The sequence below is a fragment of the Triticum dicoccoides genome, chromosome 1B (genome assembly GCF_002162155.2).
Source record: "Triticum dicoccoides isolate Atlit2015 ecotype Zavitan chromosome 1B, WEW_v2.0, whole genome shotgun sequence".
Classification (NCBI taxonomy): Eukaryota; Viridiplantae; Streptophyta; class Magnoliopsida; order Poales; family Poaceae; genus Triticum; species Triticum dicoccoides.
In genome coordinates, this window is record NC_041381.1 from 630,236,509 (window position 1) to 630,262,166 (window position 25,658).

Sequence of the window (25,658 nt, forward strand, 5' to 3'; positions counted from 1 at the left end):
TCTCCACTCGGTAGGATTTTTATCACTTAGGCGAGCACTGGGTTGCAGCTAAGCCCCCGAGGGAGAGGCAGACTCTCCACTCGGTAGGATTTTTATCACTTATGCGAGCACTGGGCTGCAGCTAAGCCTCCGAGGAAGTGGCAGACTCTCTACTCGGTAGGATTTTTATCACTTAGGCGAGCACTGGGCTGCAGCTAAGCCTCGGAGGGAGAGGCAGACTCTCCACTCGGTAGGTTTTTTAATACTTAGGCGAGCACCGGGCTGCAGCTAAGCCCCCGAGGGAGAGGCAGGCTCTCCACTCGGTAGGATTTTAATCACTTTGACTTAGGCAAAAAAGATTCGCGGCTAAGGTAATGTACACAAAAGAAATAAACAACAATTATGCGGGAGGAGTAAATTACGTCTTTTGATAGTCAAACTAAAAAGTATTTCTTATTACATCTGATCGGTCCGAACATTCAAGAATAAAAAGGGCGGAGCAGATCCGCATTCCAAGCGTGTGGCTCATCTTTATTGTGCTCGACTTTAAGAGACGATACGCTCCGTTGTGGAGCACCTTGGTGTAACGAAAGGGCCTTCCCAAGCGGGGGCGAGCTTGTGGGGCTTCTGCTGATCCACTCGGAGGACCAAGTCTCCTTCCTGGAATGCATGACCTCTTACATTCTTGGCATGGAAACGATGCAGGTCTTGCTGGTAATTGGTCAACCGGATCAAGGCCATCTCTCTTTCCTCCTCCAAGAGGTCGACTGCATCTTGTCGAGCCTGCTCTGCTTCTTCTTCTGAGAAGAGTTCGACTCGGGGAGCGTTGTGGAGCAAATCGCTCGGCAAGACAGCTTCGGCTCCGTAGACTAGAAAGAATGGAGTCCATCCAGTCGACCGATTGGGGGTCATCCTCAGCCCCCAAAGCACCGAGGGGAGTTCGTCAACCCAAGCCCCTGCCGCGTGCTTGAGGTCACGCATTAACCGAGGCTTCAGTCCTTTGAGCCTGCCCATTCGACTGGGGATGGGCGACCGAAGCGTAATCGACCCTCATGCCTTGGGAGGCGCAAAAAACTTTGAACTCTTCAGAATCGAAGTTCGAGCCGTTGTCCGTGATAATGCTGTGTGGGACACCATATCTGAATATAAGTTCTCTGATGAAACTCACAGTTGTGCTCGCCTCAAGGCTCTTGATAGGCTGGGCTTCGATCCATTTGGTGAACTTGTCGACTGCTAGCAGCACATGTGTAAATCCACTTCTCCTTGTCCTCAGGGGTCCAACCATGTCCAGACCCCAAACAGCGAAAGGCCAGACGAGAGGAATAGTTTTCAGAGCTGACGCAGGTTTGTGGGACATGTTGGAGTAAAACTGACAACCTTCACACTTGTCTACTATTTCCTTTGCCATCTCGTTGGCGTGCGGCCAATAAAACCCGGCTTGGTATGCTTTGGCTACGATGGTCCGAGAGGACGCATGGTGACCACAGGTCCCTGAGTGAATATCGTCAAGGATCATTCGGCCTTCTTCAGGCGTGGTGCATTTCTGGCAGGCTCCAGTTACACTCTCTCTGAACAACTGTCCCTTTATCACAGTAAAGGCCTTAGACCGTCGGACGATCTGTCGAGCCTCTTCTTCATCCTTCGGGAGTTCTTTCCTAAGAATGTATGCAATTTATGGTACCGAGTGATAACCAAAACCTCCATGATCAAGTCGACCACGGCTGGGACTTCAACTTCAGTTGGATCCGTGGCGCTCTTGGGCTGTGGTGGCTCTTCAGTGAACAGATCTTCCTAAACCGAAGGCGAATGGATATGTTCTAGGAACACGTTTCAGGGAATAGCTTCTATCTTTGAGCCTATCTTGGCTAACTCATCGGTGGCTTGATTTTTTAGTCGGGGTATATGGTGGAGCTCCAACCCTTCAAACCACTTCTCCAGCTTTCTCACTACATTGCAATAACCTGTCATGGCTGGGCTCCTGACATCCCATTCCTTCATCACTTGGTTAACCACAAAATCCGAGTCGCCATAGACCATAAGGCGATGGACACTGAGTGAAATGGCCATACGCAACCCGTATAGAAGTGCTTCATATTCGGCTTCGTTATTGGAGGAATCAAAATGAATCTGGAGAACGTAACTAAGCCTGTCTCCACGGGGGGACACCAAAACTACTCCAGCACCTGAACCATTCAGCATCTTGGAGCCATCAAAGAACATAGTCCAATGCTCCGAATGAACTTGAGTCGGCAATTACTACTCAATCCATTCGGCCAGGAAATCTGCGATTGCTTGGGACTTGATGGCCTTCTTTGCCTTGAATTTGGTATCCAATGGAAGGAGTTCAATCGCCCATTTCGCCACTCGACCAGTTGCGTCTCTGTTATTCAGAATTTCAGATAGTGGTGCGTCGCTGACGACTGTAATGGAGTGGTCAGAGAAATAATGCTCCACCTTCTTCATGGTCATGTAAATTCCATAGACAAGCTTCTGATAATGTGGGTATCGTTGCTTGGACGGAGTCAAAACTTCAGAGAGATAATAGACCAGGCGTTGAACTTTGTAAGCTTTTCCTTCTTCTTCTCGCTCGACCGTGAGTACTGTGTTGACAACTTGTCCAGTGGCTGCAATGTAGAGCAGTGAAGGTTCTTTGCTGATTGGCGCAACGAGCACCGGCTGGGTGGAAAGCGGGGTTTTGAGCTCTGCAAACACTGCTTCAGCTTCATCAGTCCACTCAAACTTATCATACTTCTTCAAAAAACGGTAAAGAGGCAAGGCCTTTTCACTGAGACGAGAAATGAATCGACTCAGGGCGGCCAGACAACCAGTCAGCTTCTGAACATCATGCACTCGCACGGGTCATTTCATTCGGATGATGGTATCGACTTTTTCTGGGTTGGGCATCGATCCCTCGTTCGGAAATGAGAAAACCGAGTAACTTCCCTCCTGGAACTCCGAACGTGCACTTTGACGGATTCAGCTTGATATCATACCTCCTCAGGTTGGCAAAGGTTTCTGCAAGGTCGGTCAATAGGTCAGAACCTTTGCGGGGCTTGACCACAATGTCATCCATGTACGGTTCCACATTCTGACTTATTTGAGTCACCAGGCACTTCTGAATCATTCTCATGAATGTGGCTCCGGCATTTTTCAACCCAAAAGGCATGGTGATATAGCAAAAGCACCCAAACAGGGTGATGAAGGCTGTTTTTATTTCATCGGGACCATACAGTCGGATCTGATGGTATCCGGAATACGCATCTAAGAAAGACAAGCGCTCACACCCCATAGTCGAATCAACAATCTGATCGATGCGAGGGAGAGGGAAATGATCTTTCGGGCAGGCCCGATTGATATGCTTGAAATCAATGCACATTACGAATTGAATCATCCTTTTTAGGAACCATGACTACATTGGCTAACCACTCGGAGTGGTAGATTTCACGGATGAACTCTACTGCCAACAGTCGAGCTACTTCCTCGCCGATTGCTTTCCTCTTCTGCACGGCGAACTGCCGAAGGTGCTCTTTGATGGGTTTTACTTTGGGGTCGACACACAAGAGGTGCTCGGCCAGTCCCCTGGGCACACCTGGCATGTCAGAAGGTTTCCATGCAAAGATGTCCCAGTTCTCACGGAGGAACTGGACGAGCGCTTCTTCCTATTTGCTGTCGAGTGTCATTGATATATGAGTCGGTGCAGCATTAGGATCCGTCGGGTGAATATGGACTGGCTTCGTCTCACCAGTTGATTGGAATGTAGAATCTGTAGCAGGCTTCTTGGCTCTCAGCAAATCACTCGGATCTGCACTCTTGTGATATTCTTGGAATTCAACTGCTGCCATTTGTTCGTCGGTGATCTTGGAACCTTTCTGGAAACATTCCTCAGCCTTCTGCCGATTGCCTGTAATCGTGATCACACCTTTGGGGCCGGGCATTTTTAGTTTCAGATACACATAACATGGTCGATCCATAAAGCGTCCATAGGCTGGCTTGCCCAAAATGGCATGATAGGCACTCTGGAAATCCACGACTTGAAATGTCAACTTCTTCTTTCGGTAATGCCTTGAATCACCGAAAACCACGTCGAGGGCGATCTGGCCGAGTGACTCGGCTTTCTTTCCAGGAATAACACCATGGAAACTCATATTGCTCTCGCTAAGCTTGGACATCGGAATGGCCATTCCTTTCAAGGTCTCTGTGTAGAGGATGTTCAGACCACTGCCGCCATCCATCAGAACTTTGGTCAGTCGAGTGCCCCCAACCACAGGGTCGACCACCAGTGCATGCCTCCCAGGGGTGGCCACACGAGCAGGATGGTCCAACTGGTCGAATGTGATGGCCGTCTGAGACCACCTTAGATAGGCAGTCTTCTCGGCAGGGGCGACCATGTTTACTTCTCTGTTGATGACCTTCAATCGACTCTTACTTTCAACATCAGCAAAAATCATCATAGTGGAATTGACCTTGGGATAACCATCGTCTTCCTCCTCATTTTCCTCTTTATCCGACTCATTTTCTTTCTCATTGGGTGGTTTCTCCCGGAACTGCTGGATCAGGAGTCGACACAGCCGGGTGGTATGTTTCGGATAAATTAGATTACCTTCCTCATCTTTCTTCGTATGGATGTGGCACGACAAATCCAGCACGTCATTTCCTTCCTTGTCCTTCACCTTCTTAGGGGGCCAGGGCCCCTTAGGTTTTCCCTTAAATTTTCCTTGGTTTACTGCCGCAATCTCTCCAGGTGCCGCTGGCTCGGCCTTGCGCTTCTGTTTCTGACTAGAGTTACCTCCACCGGCCTCTTGACCGACTGGTTTGCTCTTCCCACTACGGAGTCGATCCTCCTCTTCCCCGTTAGCATACCAGGTGGCTATCTCCATCATTCGAGCCAGAGTCATATCACCAGTTTGACCGAATTCCAAGACCAACTCTCTATACTTGACGCCTTCCTTGAAGGCGCACACAGCCTGATGCTTTGAAACATTCTCGATAGTGTGATGCAAAGTGGACCATCTCTGGATGAACTCTCTCAAAGTCTCATTCGGCTTCTGCACGCAGTGCTGCAGCTTAGGCAATCCTCCGAGTCGCTTGCAAGTGCCCTCGAAAGTTCTCATGAACACTCGGGATAGCTCTTCCCAACTATGAATACTGCCCGGAGCCAGCTGAGTCAGCTATGCTCGGGCCGATCCTTCCAACATGAGTGGAAGATGCTTCATTGCTATCTCGTCGTTACTGCCTCCAATCTGCATAGCCACTCGGTAATCTTCAAGCCAAGTTTCAGGCTTGGATTCACCAGTGAACTTGCTGACTCCGGAAGCCAGCCCGAAGTTGGGAGGTATCACTGCCGCCCTGATGGCTCTGCTAAAACACCCGGGACCAGAAACATTCACTCGACTGCCACTTGGACGGTCTCTTCCTGGGTCCTCTCTGTGTGCCCTGTTTCGGTCGACCAGGCCTTGAACGAGGATAGATCTCGCGTCAAAGCCTGGTTCCCTTGGGTCGATTGACGCTTTGCGCTCACCACTATGTCGGCGCCTATCATCGTTCTACCGAGGCACATACAACGCACTCCTCGGGGGAGGCGTGGGCCCTCGACGGCGATTGTCATGGTCGAGTGGATGATCATATTGCCCACGCCCCTCATGCCGTGGAGGCGATCTGGGGCTGTGAGCTGACTAAACCGTGTCCGCTGCAACGGATCTACTGTGAATCCTGTTCTACAATTGAGATACTGATGTATTCTGCTCTCCCGCTGCCCTGAGCAGGGCTCGGATTTGCATCAACCCTCTGCCGGCTTCTGACTAGGAGGGATGGATCGACTCTGCTATGCGGGCTGCGGATGTGAGATTCTGAATCGGAGTGCGGTATACCTTAGGTGGAGGCGGGAAGAGTTGCCGTTGACTAGATTCATGGATCCCCTCCTGAGTGCGCTCGTCGAGAGCCCGCTGGAGGTTATCCAGTCGAGTGCGCTCAGCTAGATTAGCTAACCGTACCTCCTCCAAGTCCCGAGCCTCGGGGATTTCCCCTACGATGGGCGTGTGGAGTGCATCCATATTGCGGCGACGAAGTTCTTCCCTCTGCTGGGAGGAGAGGGGTTCGGGTCGGTATTCTTCATGGGTGTGCGACGGATCGGCCTCCATCTCCGCCGTCTTTGCGGCGGAAACCAGGTGGGCTGCGAGGAACGTCGACCATCAAGACTTCGGACGCAGGATCGCTGCTATCACATTCGGATGTGGTCTCCGCGGGTCCAGTCGACAGGTCGAACAGGCGTGGAGAGTTTCGTCGGGCTCGATTGCCGCGACTTGACGGGTGGTCGATTGCCGAGCCACCACATGTTTCACCCACCGCTGGAGCCGCGATCGACCGGATCGCTTGTGGCGGCGTACAGCGGGAGGAGAAAACGCCATTGGAGCCGACTGATATTGAGTCGACGGCTGCCGAAGAAGAACGCCACGAACGCACGCGCGGAAGTGCGTCGCCCCTCGGACGGGGAGGGCCTTGGTGTCCAGGGGAGCTTCCTGGAGCCACGCAGAGTCATCGGCGACGAAAACAAGCGCGCCGAGACGGATCTCGCGGCCCTCAGCCAATCCGCCGCCGGAAACTATGATGATGATGATCAAAAAAACTTCCAACTTCACCAATAAGTCGCTAAGACACCTGCCCCACGGTGGGCGCCAACAGTCGTGTTTCTAAACCTGACAGTAGAAAGGGGGTAGGTATGAAGAGGCAAGATCTTAGCTATGGTGAAGGTGTACACACGAGTTTTACGAGTTCAGGCCCTTCTCTGAGGAAGTAACAGCCCTACGTCTTGGTGCCCAGAGGCGGTTGATTGGATTATGTGTTTTGTGTTACAAAGAGTGCGAACCCTTGTGCTAGAGGGGAGGGGTGGCTTATATAGAGTGCGCCAGGATCCCAGCCCGCCTCCATTACAAGGGAACTAATGTACATAAAGTAGGGGCGTTATTAGTAATGCCAGTAGTAAGTAGTCTTAATGCTATTGAAGACGGGGAGTAAATATCTAGCCATTGCGTGTCCTCTTGTCTATTGGTCTTCAATATGGTCGAGTGATCTTCCTTGTGGTCGAGTGACGGTAAGTAACGACCGTCGAGTGATGTTACCGTCGAGTGGATTTCACTCGACGTATGGAGCCAGAGCTCTTCTGTTGACTCTTAGTCTTTTCATCTTCCAGGATAGTGACCTTGGATAAGGTGTACGGGTCGAGCCTATGACCCTACCCCTGGTCTGTATCCTCATCAGGTAGGACAAGAGATGTCATGCAAGTTCTTTCCATAAGCACGTATGACTATTTACGGAATACTTGCCTACATTATATTTACGAACTGGAGCTAGTGCCGTTTCGCCCTAGGTCATGATGAATATTATCCAACGAATCGCTGATCCAATGCCTATGAATTTACCTTATATTGTTCTTGTTAAGTTACTACTACTGCTACGGCTACTGTTGCTGCTACAAAATCACTGCTATCACTGTTAACATTACTGTTGCTACTACCATTACTATCAAAACTATCATACTACTTTTCTACTGATCACTTTGGTGTAGATAATTAATCTCCAGATGTGGTTGAATTCAAAACTCAGCTGCTAATACTTGCAAATATTCTTTGGCTCCCCTTGTGTTGAATCTATAAATTTGGGTTGAATACTCTACCCTCGAAAACTGTTACGGTCCCATAGACTTGTGGGTTATCAGCGCGCTCCAGGGGCGCCCCCAGGGCTTGTGGGCCCCTCATAGACCTCCTAACCCTAATCTTACCATTATAAATCCTCAAATATCCCCCTATGCCAGAGGGCACACCAAAATACTTTTCCTCCGCCGCAAGCCTCTCTTCCCGTGAGACCCATCTCGGGGCCTTTTTTGGCACTCCGTCAGAGGGGGATTCGATCACAGAGGACCTCTACACCAACTTTGCTGCCCTTCCGATGATGTGTGAGTAGTTTACCATAGACCTACGGGTCCATAGATAGTATCTAGATGGCTTCTTCTCTCTATTTGATCTTCAATACAATGTCCTCCTCGATGTTCTTGGAGATCTATTCGATGTAATCTTCTTTTGCGGTGCGTTTGTTGATATCCGATGAATTGTGGATTTATGATCAGATTATCTATCAATATTATTTGAGTCTTCTCTGAGCTCTTTATGCATGATTAAGATAGCTTTGTATTTCTCTTTGAACTATCAGTTTGGTTTTGCCAACTAGATTGGTTTTTCTTGCAATGGGAGAGGTGCTTTTTGGGTTCTATCTTGCGGTGTCCTCTCCCAATGATAGAAGAGGCAATGAGGCACGAATTGTATTTTTGCTATCAAGGATAAAAATATGGGGTTTATATCATATTGCTTGAGTTTATCCCTCTACATCATGTCATCTTACTTAAAGCGTTGCTCTGTTCTTATGAACTTAATATTCTAGATGCAGGAAGGAGTCATTCGATGTGTGAAGTAATAGTAGTAGATGTAGAATCGTTTCGGTCTACTTGTCACAGACGTGATGCCTATATGCGTGATCATTGCCTTAGATATCATAATAATTATGCAATTTTTTATCAATTGCTCACCAGTAAAAAAATTTACCCATCGTATGTTTTCTTGAAGACAGAAGCTGTAACATCCGAAATTTTCAATTTGGCATGTTATAAATTAGATCATCATTGCATATCATATTTTCTTGCACTTTGGTTGATCCTAGAAATTCTAAGCAACTCAAGGACCCACGGAGAGAGTTGGGGATTTCGTTATTTTCATATTTGAGTTTTCTCAAATTTTGAAAAAAAAGAGGATCGTTTGGTTTTAATTATTTTTCTCTTCGTATATTTTGTTTACAAAATAAAAGAGAGGGAATAAAATGACTTTCCCAAACTAAATGAAATACAAGTGGAAAAATATCAAAATCAAATAAGTATTTTATTTGGAGTTTTATTGCAATTTTAGTTGAATTAGAAAAATTGCACGTTTTCAAAATCGCGTTTCTAGGCCAAAAAAATGTTCATATTGTTCTAAATATTTTATTTAGACGGTGATTTTTTTTGGCGTTTTTAGATTTTTATTTTATTTTCTAGCATTTGTTTAGTTTTGGAAGAATTAATTTTAAAAAGAAAAAGTTTCCCCGCGGACCGAACTGGGCCGAAGGCCCAGCCGGCCCAATCCGCCGCCGCCGTCGCCTTCGTCCCCGAACCGGACTCCTCGAGGGAGTCCGAGCCGCCACCGACGCCGCCTCGTCGCCCCTTCCCCAAGCCGCCACCTCCCCCCTTTAAAAGCCGACCCGGGCCCCCCATGGAGCCCCAAGCCGGAGCCGCCGCCGCCTGCCCCACCTCGTCGCCGCCTTCCGAGCGCCACCACCACTGCAGCACGCGGCTGTCGCCGCTGCGCGCCGCACGCCGCCGCCCCGCCCTACCTCGCCTCGCCGGAACCACCGCAAGCCGCCGGAGCCACCGCCGCCGTTTGCCGGATCTCGCCTGCCGTTTTTTGGTTTTTAGGTAAAAACCCGTTTTAAAAAAAACCTAGTTGCGTTTTTTTAGATTAGATCAGTTCGTTTTTTTTGGTTTGGTAATTTAGCGAACGTCCGCTCGTTCGTTCGTTTTAACGAACGTTGTTCACACGTTAGCCGCAGACAGTGAATGTTCATTCGTTAGCCTGTCCGTCAGGTTTTCTTTTTCTGGGGTTTTTCTGCGATAATTTTCTATTGCAATTTCAGCCCGGATCTTAGTTTTAGTTTATCTTTTCGCTCGTTTATTGGAATCAGGCGATTCAAGCGCCTAGATCTTTGTTTCGAAGCCCTCTTTCTGTTTAACTGATACGTCTCCAATATATCTATAATTTTTGATTGTTCCATGCTATTATATTACCTGTTTTGGATGTTTATGGGCTTTATTTTACACAATTATATCATTTTTGGGACTAACTTACTAACCGGAGGCCCAGCCCGTATTGCTGTTTTTTGCCTATTTCAGTACTTCAAAGAAAAGTAATATCAAATAGAGTCCAAACAGAATGAAACCTTCAGGAGCATGATTTTTGGAACGAACGTGATCCAGAGGACTTGGAGTGCAAGCCAAGAAGCAGCCGAGGCGGCCACGAGATAGGAGGGCGCGCCCACCCCTCCTGGGCGCGCCCCTGTCTCGTGGGCCCCTCGAGCAGCCACCGACGTACTTTTTCCTCCTATATAAGCCTGCATACCCCGAAAACATCCAGGGAGCCACCAAAGAAATATTTCCGCCACCGTAACCTTCTGTATCCGCGAGATCCCATCTTGGAGCCGTCGCCGGCGTTCTGCCGGAGGGGGAATCCACCACGGAGGGCTTCTACATCTACACCATAGCCCTTCCGATGAGTTGTGAGTAGTTTACCACAGACCTTCGGGTCCATAGTTATTAGCTAGATGGCTTCTTCTCTCTTTTTGGATCTCAATACAATGTTCTCCCCCTCTCTTGTGGAGATCTATTCGATGTAATCTCTTTTTGCGGTGTGTTTGTCGAGATGCGATGAATTGTGGGTTTATGATCAAGTTTATCTATGAATAATATTTGAATCTTCTCTGAATTCTTTTATGTATGATTGAGTTATCTTTGCAAGTCTCTTCGAACTATCGGTTTGGTTTGGCCTACTAGATTGATCTTTCTTGCCATGGGAGAAGTGCTTAGCTTTGGGTTCAATCTTGCGGTGTCCCTACCCAGTGACAGAAAGGGTTGCAAGGCACGTATTGTATTGTTGCCATCGAGGATAAAAAGATGGGGTTTATATCATATTGCATGAATTTATCCCTCTACATCATGTCATCTTTCTTAATGCGTTACTCTGTTCTTATGAACTTAATACTCTAGATGCATGCTGGATAGCGGTCGATGTGTGGAGTAATAGTAGTAGATGCAGGCAGGAGTCGGTCTACTTGTCACAGACATGATGCCTATATACATGATCATGCCTAGATAATCTCATAATTATTCGCTTTTCTATCAATTGCTCGTCAGTAATTTGTTCACCCACCGTAATACTTATGCTATCTTGAGAGAAGCCTCTAGTGAAACCTATGGCCCCGGGGTCTATATTTTATCATATAAGCTTTCAATCTACTTTTATTTGCATCTATATTACAAAATACCAAAAATATATTTATCTTATCATATTATCTCTATCAGATCTCACTTTCGCAAGTGGCCATGAAGGGATTGACAACCCCTTTTATCATGTTGGTTGCAAGTTCTTTGTTTGTTTGTGTAGGTTCGTGGGACTTGTGAGGAGCCTCCTACTGGATTGATACCATGGTTCTCAAAAACTGAGGGAAATACTTATGCTACTGTGCTGCATCACCCTTTCCTCTTCAAGGAAAACCATCGCAAGCTCAAGACGTAGCAAGAAGGATTTCTGGCGCCGTTGCCGGGGAGGTCTTCGCTCAAGTCAAGACATACCAAGTACCCATCACAAACTCATCTCCCTCACATTTACATTATTTGCCATTTGCTTCTCGTTTTCCTCTCCCCCACTTCACCCTTTCCGTTTTATTCGCCCTCTCTTTCCCTAACTCCTCTCTTTTTCGCTTGCCTTTTTCTGTTTGCTCGTGTGTTAGATTGTTTACCTTGTCGTTATGGCTAGTTCCTTATCCGCTCCTATGTCTCTCGAGTTTGAAGTTCTTCACTTCAAGCAAAGGCAAGGAGAAAATTTAAAAGATGCTTGGTATAGGATGATGGAATCTTATCGCAAGTGCACCCTAGAGGTGAACTTTAGAATTCTTCTTCGCAATTTTTTTGTTGGGCTAAACATGACGCATAGACAACTCTTGGACTGCATTGCCAAGGGAAATTTCATTGAAATTGATCCTAGTATTGCACATGAAATTATAGAGGGGATAGTGGGAACACTACCTCAAAAAGGAGGACCACATCCTACCCAAGAAGAAACCCAAGTGTTTGAAAAGATTTGCGAAGTAACAAAAAATTTACAAAAATCTCTTGAGCCTCTTAAAAGTGCTAGAGGAAATCTTCACCGCATGAATATGTTGATTACCCTTTGCAATAAGCGGTTGGATTCTTTAGATCTAAAAATTTCCGAGTATGAAGGGAAACATAAAGAACCTCCCGGATTCGAGCATGACTACGCTAAAAAACTGAAAATTAAAGATGGCACTACTTAGATCTATCTTCGCTTTTATGCCTAGCTAGGGGCGTTAAACGATAACGCTAGTTGGGAGGCAACCCAATTTTCTTTGTGTTTTTGTTATTGTTCCTGTTTAGTAATAAATTTTGCATCTACTTTCGGTTTAGATGTGTTTTCATGTTTTAATTACTGTTTGTACCAAGTAGAACCTATAGGATAACCTATGATATGAGTTGATTTGATTCTACTGAAAAACAGAGACTTTGCGCTCACGAGAAAAAAAATCACAAAACAAGCTTTTTCATTGATTCTTTTTGCTGATGTTCAATAAACAAATTGTTTAGGACTTAATATTTTGGTAGGATTTTTAAGGTTCCAGAAGTTTGCGTTAGTTACAGATTGCTACAGACTGTTCTGTTTTTGACAGATTCTGTTTTTCGTGTGTTGTTTGCTTATTTTGTTGCATCTATGGCTAGTATGCAAGGGTATGAACCATGGAGAACTTGGAATACAGTAGTTTTAACACCAATATAAATAAATAATGAGTTCATTACAGTATCTTATGTGGTGGTTTTGTTTTCTTTCACTAACAGAGCTTATGAGATTTCCTGTTGAGTTTTGTGTTGTGAAGTTTTCAAGTTTTGGGTAAAGATTTGATGGACTATGGAATAAAGGGTGGCAAAAGCTTAAGCTTGGGGATGCCCAAGGCACCCCAATATATTCAATAATAGCCAAAATCCTAAGCTTGGGGATGCCCCCGGAAGGCATCTCCTCTTTCCTCTTCGTTCATTGGTAACTTTACTTGGAGCTATATTTTTATTCGACACATGATATGTGTTTTGCTTGGAGCGTCATGTATTATATTAGTCTTTGCTTTTTAGTTTACCACAATCATCCTTGCTGTAACACACCTTCGGGGAGAAGCCTACTTGATTGAAATTTATTATAATACTCTATGTGCTTCACTTATATCTTTTGAGCTAGATAGTTTTTGCTCTAAGTGCTTCACTTGTATCTTTTAGAGCACGGCGGTGGTTTAAGTTTGAAGAAATTGTTGATCTCTCATACTTAACTTATATTATTTTGAGAGTCTTTTAGAACAGCATGGTATTTGCTATGGTTATAAATTGGTCCTAGAATGATGAGCACCCAAGTTGGGTATAATAAAAACTATCATAGAAAGTGAATTGGATGCTATGATCAATTTGATACTTGATAATTGTTTTGAGATATGGAGGTAGTGATATTAAAGTCATGCTAGTTGGGTGATTATGAATTTAAAGAATGCTTGTGTTGAAGTTAGCAAGTCCCATAGCATGCACGTATGGTTAGAGTTGTGTAACAAATTTGAAACATGAAGTGTACCTGGCTTGTGCATCCTTATGAGTGGCGGTCGGGGACGAGCAATGGACTTTCCCTACCAATCTATCCCCCTAGGAGCATGCGCGTAGTGCTTGGTTTTTGATGACTTCTAAATTTTTGCAACAAGTAGATGAGTTCTTTTGACTAATGTTGAGTCCATGGATTATAAGCACTTTTACCTTTCCATCATTGCTAGCCTCTTCGGTACCGTGCATTGCCCTTTCTCACCTTGAGAGTTGGTGCAAACTTCTCTGGTGCATCCAAACCCCGTGATATGATATGCTCTATCACATATAAACCTCCTTATATCTTCCTCAAAACAGCCACCATACCTACCTATTTATGGCATTTCCATAGCCATTCCGAGATATATTGCCATGCAACTTTCCACCGTTCCATTCATCATCATCATGACAATCATTACTTTTGTCATATTGCCATTGCATGATCATGTAGTTGACATCGTATTTGTGGCAAAGCCACCATGCATAATTTTTCATACATGTCACTCTTGATTCATTGCACCATCCCGGTACACCGCCGGAGGCATTCATATAGAGTCATATCTTGTTCTAGTTTCGAGTTGTAATTCTTGTGTTGTAATCAATAAAAGTGTGATGATCCTCATTATTAGAGCATTGCCCAAAAAAAGAAAAAAAGGAAAGGACAAAAGAAAAAAAGAAAGGCCAAAGAAAAAAGAAAAATAAAGAAAAATAAAGAAAAATAAATAAATAAATAAATAAAGGGGCAATGCTACTATATCTTTTTCCACACTTGTGCTTCAAAGTAGCACCTTGTTCTTCATGTAGTGAGTCTCATATATTGTGCTTCAAAGTAGCACCATGTTTTCATATAGAGAGTCTCATATGTTGTCACTTTCATATACTAGTGGGAATTTTTCATTATAGAACTTGGCTTGTATATTCCTACGATGGGCTTCCTCAAATGCCCTAGGTCTTCATGAGCAAGCAAGTTGGATGCACACCCACTAGTTTTCTTTTGTTGAGCTTTCATTCATTTATAGCTCTAGTGCATCTGTTACATGGCAATCCCTACTCCTCATGTTGACATCAATTGATGGGCATTCCCATAGCTCATTGATTATCCTCGTCAATGTGAGACTTTCTCTCTTTTTGTCTTCTCCACACAATCCCCAATCATTATTCTATTCCACCCATAGTGTTATATCCATGGCTCACGCTCATGTATTGCATGAAGGTTGAAAAAGTTTGAGATTATTTAAGTACGAAACAATTGCTTGGCTTGTCATCGGGGGTATAGAAGTTGGGAACATCTTTGTGTGACGAAAATGAAGCATAGTCTAACTATATGATTTTGTAGGGATGAACTTTCTTTAGCCATGTTATTTTGAGAAGACATGATTGCTTTTATTAGTATGCTTGAAGTATTACTATTTCTTTTGTCAATATGAACTTTTATTTTGAATCATTTGGATCTGAACATTCATGCCACAATAAAGAGAAATTACATTGAGAATTATGCTAGGTAGCATTCCACATCAAAAATTCTGTTTTTATCATTTACCTAATCGAGGACGAGCAGGAGTTAAGCTTGGGGATGCTTGATACGTCTCCAACGTATCTATAATTTTTGATTGTTCCATGCTATTATATTACCTGTTCTGGATGCTTATGGGCTTTATTTTACACAATTATATCATTTTTGGGACTAACCTACTAACCGGAGGCCCAGCCCGTATTGCTGTTTTTTGCCTATTTCAGTAGTTCGAAGAAAAGGAATATCAAACGGAGTCCAAACGGAATGAAACCTTCGGGAGCATGATTTTTGGAACGAACGTGATGCATAGGACTTGGAGTGCAAGCCAAGAAGCAGCCGAGGCGGCCACGATATAGGAGGGCGCGCCCACCCCTCCTGGGCGCGCCCCCTGTCTCGTGGTCCCCTCGGGCGGCCACCGACGTACTTCTTCCTCCTATATAAGCCTACATACCCCGAAAACATCCAGGGAGCCATCGAAGAAATATTTCCGCCACTGTAACCTTCTGTATCCACGAGATCCCATCTTGGAGCCGTCGCCGGCGTTCTGCCGGAGGGGGAATCCACCATGGAGGGCTTCTACATCAACACCATAGCCCTTCCGATGAGTTGTGAGTACTTTACCACAGACCTTCGGGTCCAGTTATTAGCTAGATGGCTTCTTCTCTCTTTTTGGATCTCAATACAATGTTCTCCCCCTCTCTTGTGGAGATCTATTTGATGTAAACTCTTTTTGTGGTGTGTTTGTCGAGATCCGATGAATTGTGTGTTTATGATCAAGTTTATCTATGAATAATATTTGAATCTTCTCTGAATTCTTTTATGTATGATTGAGTTATCTTTGCAAGTCTCTTCAAATTATCCGTTTGGTTTGGCCTACTAGATTGATCTTTCTTGCCATGGGAGAAGTGCTTAGCTTTGGGTTCAATCTTGCAGTGTCCTTACCCAGTGATAGAAAGGGTTGCAAGGCACGTATTGTATTGTTGCCATCGAGGATAAAAAGATGGGGTTTATATCATATTGTATGAGTTTATCCCTCTACATCATGTCATCTTTCTTAATGTGTTACTCTGTTCTTATGAACTTAATACTCTAGATGCATGCTGGATAGCGGTCGATGTGTGGAGTAATAGTAGTAGATGCTGGCAGGAGTCGGTCTACTTGTCACGGACGTGATGCCTATATACATGATCATGCCTAGATAATCTCATAATTATTCGCTTTTCTATCAATTGCTCGTCAGTAATTTGTTCACCCACTGTAATACTTATGCTATCTTGAGAGAAGCCTCTAGTGAAATCTATGGCCCCGGGGTCTATCTTTTATCATATAAGCTTTCAATCTACTTTTATTTGCATCTTTGTTTTCTACATCTATATTATAAAATACCAAAAATATATTTATCTTATCATATTATCTCTATTAGATCTCACTTTCGCAAGTGGTCGTGAAGGGATTGACAACCCCTTTATCGCGTTGGTTGCGAGTTCTTTGTTTGTTTGTGTAGGTTCGTGGGACTTGTGAGGAGCCTCCTACTGGATTGATACCTTGGTTCTCAAAAACTGAGGGAAATACTTACGCTACTATGCTGCATCACCCTTTCCTCTTCAAGGAAAACCAACGCGAGCTCAAGACATAGCATTAACCAACTTGAACAAGATTTTGGTACTGTAAAATTTGACCTAAGTCCAGATTAGCAATCGTATCTTGTTTCTTTCGCAGTTTGAGTTCCGTTGCTTCGTTTGGTTTGGTTCTTTTTGCAAACCGGAGTTCTTAAGTTGAACCGTCTGGTTAGATCTCTTATTTGAGCTTTACCCGTGCTTCTAGTTGAGTGCTTATTATATGCTTGTTTGTTTGCAATAGAGTACCCAGAGTGTGAAGCGTGCTACTACGAGTCTCTAGGTTTTGCGGATCCTCAGCAAGGCAAGTAACACTTTGATCATACCTCTTTACTACCCAGTTTTATTGCATTAGATCAATCCTCACACTTTGCATGATTAGGATCTGATTTAATATGTGGGTTTTGGGAAGTAGATGAGGTAGTACCTATTCACCTGTTTATTATCAAACCTTTGGGAGTTACTTCTATGTACTGCTTATATTGCTATGCTATGCTAGTAGACGTGGATTGGGTGAGTGTATCCATGACAGATGTGAGTATTGTTAATTAATGGTTAACTTAAGGTGGCTACTTAAATACACATCTGGGTGGATTGAGGCACCTTGGGAACCCAGTGTACCTATTTTTTTGGAAATCCTGGGGTTACCGTGTGATTATCCTATGGACCGCCACCCAGGCTCAAAGGGATCATAAGATTATTCATGCTAGAAACTTCCTTGTGCAGCCACAAGCTATTATGGGCTCTAGCATATTTGAGTATGTTGCATGACTTCTTTCAGTGGTGGGCTAGCAGATGTAGGGGAAAGTAGGTGTAACTGTCCATTCGGAGTAAAGAGTGATTGTTTCTGAAAGACTGTGTCTCAGTCATCCGTTTCTCAAACACCATGTAGTGCGAGAAATCCAATGGAGGAGATTGTGTCTTGTGGGAAAAAGTGTGCTAACCTCTGCAGAGTGTACAAACTAATCATGGTTAGCCGTGTCCCCGGTTATGGACATCTTGAGTATCTGGTTCTTGGATTATCATGTTGATCTCATCACTCTAAATATAATTTGATTGGGTTTAATGGTGATGCTTAATTGGGATTGAGTTGGGTGAACCTTCTCAATGTTTAACAACCACCATGATAGTTAAATAAAATTTATTCCTTTGTTGTAGGGAAAAATTGGCTTTATGCAAAACTGTAACCATAGAGCTTTACACCAGCCATATTGCATGTAGTGATAGCAATTATTCTATTCATTACTCTATGTGTTACATTGCGAGCATATTCCATGTGTTGTCCCGTTTTCGGGCTGCAACGTTCATGTTGCAGACTTTTAAGACGACGAGTAAGGTGCCTTAGGTCGTGATATTTCACTCAACTATGTCGTTGGAATTGATGGACTCACTTTATCTTCCAAGCCTTCCGCTGTTATCAGTTTTAGATGGCCTTAAGCCATATTATTGTAATAAGATCTCTTTTGAGACATTCGATGTAAAAAGTGTGTGATTGCTACTCTGTTATAAATCCTCAAGTACTGTGTGTGTTAGCATTACCGATCCAGGGATGACACTGATGCACAGAGATCAGACTGTTTGAGGTCTGTTTGCTACAAGATGGTATCAGAGCACATGCTGACTATAGGACACGACCACTAAGCTAAAGCCCTAGATCACTACTCTCTTCTCATTTCTGAATCCTCTCCCTTTTCTACTCTATAGGATGGCGGATGCAAGGAACAAGTTCGTGCAACCGGATGAAGATACACCTTTTGGACGACACCTGAAGGAAGTCACTAGGTACCTGAGCATAGGAATACCAAGCTTCACCAGGACCTACATCGCCACTTTACCAGAAGAGGAGCGTTGGATGATTCAAGTTCAAGTACATGGAAGGACGTTCATGCCAGTCACTGAGCCCATAGAGTTTCCCTTTGATGCACCAACCTGGAGTCTAGGAAAGAGCATGGCAGCCCACATCACCATGGGACGCATTGGAGAAGTTTACCACAAGGATCTAAAGGATACTATCTACCAGATTTGTGGGCGCTGAGATGAGCAATGGGAGACAATCAGCACCAGGAAGGATAGATCTATTGCAGCTTTCATCCAGGAGTTAAACCAGCAAATTCATTGCCAAGAGAACCAGATGTGCGCAGGCATGATAGATCTGAAGAAGGACATGACCAAGATCACGGAACTAGAGGAAGAACTCAAGTCTACACGTGATGGATATGAGGAGGAAATGATGATACTCGTGGAGAAGAATGGCAATCTAACAAGGAAGCTAGGAGTGTTCATGGGAGACCCCACACCAGGAGGAGGAGACGACGATTCCACTTGTCCGAAGAACTACATCATCATCGACGACACCGATTCAGATCCCGACGATAGCGATGATGACTATGTTGATGAAGCTGGAGCAGATATCATGGAGTCGTCCACCGATCAAGTTTTCTAGTCGACCACTAAATGAGTAGTAGTATTCCCCCATGTATATAGTATAGTCCAAGCAGTTTTGTAATGATAGTTAGACCGATTGTATGCCCTTGTTTGAATTGATTGAAGTGATATTGATTGTGTTTGTCTCATGGGCATATGGGTAGTGTTTTCCCCCTAGACCGCATTCTATTCTATTATCTCATCTTTTCTAAACCATCAGATGCCTCCGAGACGCCACAATGGATTTGTTTTCCCACTGGAGCTCACCCAGTTGATCCAGCAGCAGAATACCCTGATGCAGCTACTAGTCCAGAATCAGAACCAAGGCAACAAGAACAACAACCCACCTACACCACAACCTGTTGATCACTTAGCCCGTTTCCTAAGGCTGAATCCGCCGGTGTTTTCAAGTAGCACTGAGCCGATAGTTGCAGATGATTGGCTCCGCAAGATTGGGAGGGAGTTGACCACTGCAGGATGCACAGATGCGGAGAGAGAGTGTTTTGCTGCACACCAGCTTGATGGACCAGCAGCATCATGGTGGGAGAATTTCACCGCCACTTACCCCATTGACACTATCACATGGGATCAGTTTCAGCAGGCTTTCCGCACTGCCCATGTTTCAGTAGGAGCTATGGCCATGAAGAAGCGTGAGTTTCGCAACTTGCGCCAAGGAGGACGCACAGTAGGCCAGTATGTGGATGACTTTAGTAAGTTAGCACATTATGCCCTTGATGACGATGCTACAGACGCTGCTAAGCAGGAGAAATTTCTGGATGGACTGAATGATGAGCTGAGCATGCATTTGATGGTGGCAAACTTCAACAACTACCAGGAGTTGGTAGATAGAGCTCTTATGATCGAAGGGAAGCAGCAGCAGATAGACAGCCGCAAGAGGAAGTATGGACAAGGGAAGTACAATTCTGTAGCTCAGCAGAGACCCTGTTTTACCCCGAACTCGAGAGGACACATTCACCATAACCATGGAGGCCATAATTCTAATGGAGGGATTCCGCATAACCATAGTGGCCCCAAGAATGGGAATGGGAATGGAGGAAGCAACGGTAAGAACCATTCCAACCCAGCAATGCCCGCGGAGAAAGATCTAAGTCACATTACTTGCTACAAGTGCCAGAAGACTGGACATTATGCCAATGACTGTCCTGAAGCTAAGAATGGAAATGGCAATGGAAGCTCTAGGAAGAAGCCCAACCCTTTTAACAGGGGACAAGTGAACTACGTTAGCGTGGAGGAGGTTGAAGCACAGCCGAACGCAGTAATAGGTAAGTTTTTGGTTAAGACATTTACTGCAATCGTTCTTTTTGATACTGGTGCATCACATTCATACATATCAAGGGGATTTGTGGATAAGTATAAGTTGCCCACCAAATTCCTTAGGACACCTATGTTAGTAAGTTCGCCGGGAGCGGAACATATGGCAAGTCAAGGATGTTTTCAGATGCCATTAACCATAGGTAGGCATGTTTTCCCCTCGGATCTGATAATTCTAGAGTCGCAAGGATTGGATGTAATTCTGGGTATGGATTGGCTATCGATGTATAGAAGAAACATTGATTGCGCCAGTAAGTCGATCTTACTCACCACCCCCGAAGGAAGAAAGATGAGGTATGTATCCAGGTATATGCCTAAGAGGACTCAAGTAAATTCCTTATCAGGAGTTGTGCAGGAAGAAGTACCAGTGGTGAAGGATTTTCCTGACGTATTTCCGGAGTAGTTGCCAGGCATGCCACCGGATAGAGACATTGAGTTTTTGATTGAACTTTTGCCAGGCACAGGGCCAATATCTAAGAGACCATACAGAATGCCCGCAAAGGATTTGGAGGAGATTAAGAAGCAGATTAAGGAGTTACTAGATAAAGGCTATATTCACCCAAGTTCGATCACTAGTGCTTCTAGTGGAGAAGAAGGATGGATCATTGAGGATGGTTGTTGATTATCGTGGATTGAATGAGGTGACGATCAAAAACAAGTACCCACTGGTGATGATCAATGATTTGTTTGACTAGTTGCAAGGAGCTAAACTATTTTCCAAGATCGATCTGCGATCAGGATACCACTAGCTGAAGATTCATGAGTAGGATATACCCAAGACAGCTTTTACCACAAGGTATGGGCTATATGAGTATACCATTATGTCATTTGGCCTGACTAATGCACCTGCCTATTTCATGAACATGATGAACAAAGTATTTATGGAGTTCTTGGATAAATTTGTCATGGTGTTCATTGACGATATTCTGGTTTACTCAAAGAATGAAGAGGGGCATAAGGAGCATTTACATTTGGTACTTGGAAAGCTCAGAGAACATCAGCTATATGCCAAGTTCAGCAAGTGTGAATTTTTGTTGAAGGAAGTTGGATTCCTCGGACATGTTATATGCGGAGAAGGAATAGCAGTTAGACCCCACCAAGGTTGTCACTGTGACAAATTGGTAAGCAGCCACGTCAGTTGGAGAGATCCAGAGTTTTTTGGGACTCGCAGGATACTACAGGAGGTTCATTGAGAATTTCTCCAAGACTGCAAAGCCCATGACGGAGTTGTTGAAGGACACCAAGTTCAATTGGACTGAGGAATGTGAGGCCAGTTTTCAGGAGTTGAAGAAACGCTTGGTTACAGCTCCAGTGTTGATTCTTCCAGATCAACGCAAGGATTATCAGGTGTATTGCGACGCTTCACGTCGACGACTTGGAGTAGTGCTTATGCAGGATGGAAGAGTTGTTTCATATGCCTCATGGCAGCTTAAACCCCATGAGCTAAATTATGCTACACACGATTTGCAGTTAGCAGCCGTAGTGCATGCCTTGAAGACGTGGAGACACTTTCTCATTGGAAATCACTGTGAGGTGTACACAAATCACAAGAGTTTGAAGTATATCTTCATGCAAAAGGAGTTAAATCTCAGGCAAAGGAGATGGTTGGAGCTCATCAAGGATTATGATATGAAGTTGCATTATCACCCCGAAAAGGCTAACATAGTAGCTGATGCGTTGAGCCGCAAGAGCCATGTCAATACACTCATGACCGGAGAGTTACCCAAGGAGTTATCAGAGGATCTTTGCGAACTATGTTTGGAAATAGTTCCAAGAGGCTACGTAGTAGCATTGGAGATTCATTCTACATTGATGGATAAGATCAGAGAAGCTCAGAAGTCTGACAAGGAGATCACCGAGATAAAGGAAAGAATGAGCAAGGGAAAAGCTAAGGGATTTCGTGAGGATGAACATGATACCTTATGGTTTGAGGACCGCGTATATGTGCCTAATGACCCAAAGATCAGGAAGTTGATTCTACAGGAGGCCCATGATTCACCGTATTTGATTCACCCAGGAAACACCAAGATGTATCTGGATTTGAAGGACAGTTTCTGGTGGACCGGTATGAAGAAGGATATTGTGGAGTATGTAGCAATTTGTGATGTTTGTCAGAGAGTGAAGGCAGAGAATTAGAAGCCAGTAGGATTGTTGCAGCCATTGCCGATACCCGAATGGAAGTGGGATATGCTAGGCATGGACTTTATCACGGGATTGCCCAGGAATCGTTCAGGCTATGACTCTATATGGGTTGTAGTTGATCGTTTGACGAGAGTAGCTCATTTCATCCCAGTGAAGACCACTTACACCAGTGCTAAGTTCGCGAAGATATACATGACCAGGATTGTATGTCTGCATGGAGTTCCGAGGACCATTGTATCAGATAGAGGAACTCAATTTACCTCAAAGTTCTTGAATCAGTTGCACGAAACTTTGGGTACCAGGCTAGAGTTCAGTACAGCTTTTCACCCGCAGATAGATGGACAGACCGAGAGAGTCAATCAGATTCTGGAGGACATGTTGAGAGCTTGTGCGCTAGACTATGGATCTAGTTGGGACGACAATTTGCCATATGCAGAGTTCTCTTACAACAACAGCTATCAAGCCAGTTTGAAGATGGCCCCTTTTGAAGCCTTGTACGGAAGGAGGTGCAGGACACCGTTGCTATGGGATGAAGTTGGAGACTGTCAGTTGTTTGGACCAAATTTTATTAAAGAGTCAGAAGAGAAGGTTAAGCTAATTCGTGATAGACTCAAAGTAGCCCAGTCCAGGCAGAAGAGCTATGCAGATTCTAAACACAAGGAGATAGTTTACAAAGTTGGAGAGAGAGTATATCTCCGTGTGTCCCCACTTCGAGGATTTAAGCATTTTGGAGTCAAGGGAAAGTTAGCACCACGTTTTGTGGGACCATACAAAGTTTTGGAGCGTATGGGTGAAGTTGCTTACAGATTGGAATTGTCTGAAGGATTGTCAGGAGTTCACGATGTGTTCCACGTTTCCCAGTTGAAGAAGTGCCACGCAGAGATGGCCGATACTCCTCTAAGAGATACAGTGCCACTGGAAGCGATTCAGTTCGATAGCGATTTGACCTACGAGGAGAAACCAGTCAAGATCCTCGAGTTTGCCAGTCGAGCCACACGCAGCAAGGTTATCAAGTTCTGCAAAGTTCAGTGCAGCCACCATACCGAAGATGAAGCCACCTGGGAACGAGAGGAAGACCTACAGAAGGACCACCCGCACCAATTTTCTAGCCAACCCGAATCTCGAGGGCGAGATTCATCTTAATGGGGGTAGGTTTGTAACATCCCAAATTTTCAATTTGGCATGTTATACATTAGATCATCATTGCATATCATATTTTCTTGCATTTCGGTCGATCCTAGAAATTCTAAGCAACTCAACGACCCATGGAGAGAGTTGGGGATTTCGTTATTTTCATATTTGAGTTTTCTCAAATTTTGAAAAAAAAGAGGATAGTTTGGTTTTAATTATTTTTCTCTCCGTATATTTAGTTTACAAAATAAAAGAGAGGGAATAAAATGACTTTCCCAAAATAAATGAAATAGTAGAGGAAAAATATTAAAATCAAATAAGTATTTTATTTGGAGTTTTATTGCAATTTTAGTTGAATTAGAAAAATTGCCCGTTTTCAAAATTGCATTTCTAGGCCAAGAAAATGTTCATCTTGTTCTAAATATTTTATTTAGATGGTGAAAATTTGTTTTGGCATTTTTAGTTTTTTATTTTATTTTCTAGGATTTTATTAGTTTTGGCGGAATTAAATTTAAAAAAAACGTTTCCCCACGGTCCGAACTGGGCCGAAGGCCCAGCCGGCCCACTCTGTCGCCGCCGTTGCCTTCGTCACCGAGCCGGACTCCTCGAGGGAGTCCGAGTCACTGCCGATGCCGCCCCGTCGCCCTTTCCCCAAGCCGCCACCTCCCCCCCCCTTTTAAAGCTGACCTGGGGCCCCCCTGGAACCTCAAGCCGGAGCCGCTGCCGCCTCCCGAGCGCCGCAGCCGCTGCAGCACGCCGCCACCGCTACAGCACGCCACCGCCGCTGCTGCGCGCCACCGCCCGCGCCGCCCGCGCACCGCACGCCGCCGCCCCGCCCTGCCTCGCCTCGCCGGAACCACCACAAGCCGCCAGAGCCGCCGCCGCAATATCCGGATCTCGCCCACCGTTTTTTTTGGTTTTTAGGTAAAACCCCATTTTTAAAAAAAAACTAGTTGCATTTTTTTAGATTAGATCAGTTCGGTTTTTTTCCTGGTTTAGTAATTTAGCGAGCGTCAGCTCGTTCGTTCGTTTTAATGAACGCTGTTCACCCGTTAGCTGCAGACAGCGAATGTTCGTTCATTAGCCAGTTCGTCAGTTTTTCTTTTTCCAGGGTTTTTCCGCGATTATTTTCGATCGTGATTTCAGCCCAGATCTTAGTTTTAGTTTATCTTTTCGCTCGTTCATCAGAATTAGGCGATTCAAGCACCTAGATCTTTGTTTCGAAGGCCTCTTTCTGTTTAACCAACTTGAATAAGATTTTGGTACTGTAAAATTTGACCTAAGTCTAGATTAGCAATCTGATCTTGTTTCTTTCACAGTTTGAGTTCGTTGCTTCGTTTGGTTTGGTTCTTTTTGCAAAGCGGAGTTCTTAAGTTGAACCGTCTGGTTAGATCTCTTATTTGAGTTTTACCTGTTCTTATAGTTGAGTGCTTATTGTATGCTTGTTGGTTTGCAATAGAGTACCCGGAGTGCGAAGCGTGCTACTACGAGTCTCTAGGTTTTGTGGATCCTCAGCAAGGCAAGTAACACTTTGATCATACCTCTTTACTATCGAGTTTTATTGCATTAGATCAATCCTCACACTTTGCATGATTAGGATCTGATTTAATATGTGGGTTTTGGGAAGTAGATGAGGTAGTACCTATTCACCTGTTTATTATCAAACCTTTGGGAGTTACTTCTACGTACTGCTTATATTTATATGTTATGCCAGTAGACGTGGATTGGGTGAGTATTGTTAATTAATGGTTAACTTAAGGTGGCTACTTAAATACACATCTGGGTGGATTGAGGCACCTGGGGAACCCAGTGTTGCCTATTTTTTTCGAAATCCCGGGGTTACCGTGTGATTACCCTATGGACCGCCACCCAGGCTCAAAGGGATCATAAGATTATTCATGCTAGAAACTTCCGTGTGCAGCCACAAGCTATTATGGGCTCTAGCATATTTGAGTATGTTGCATGACCTCTTTCAGTGGTGGGCTAGCAGATGTAGGGGAAAGTAGGTGTAACTGTCCATCCGGAGTAAAGAGTGATTGTTTCTGAA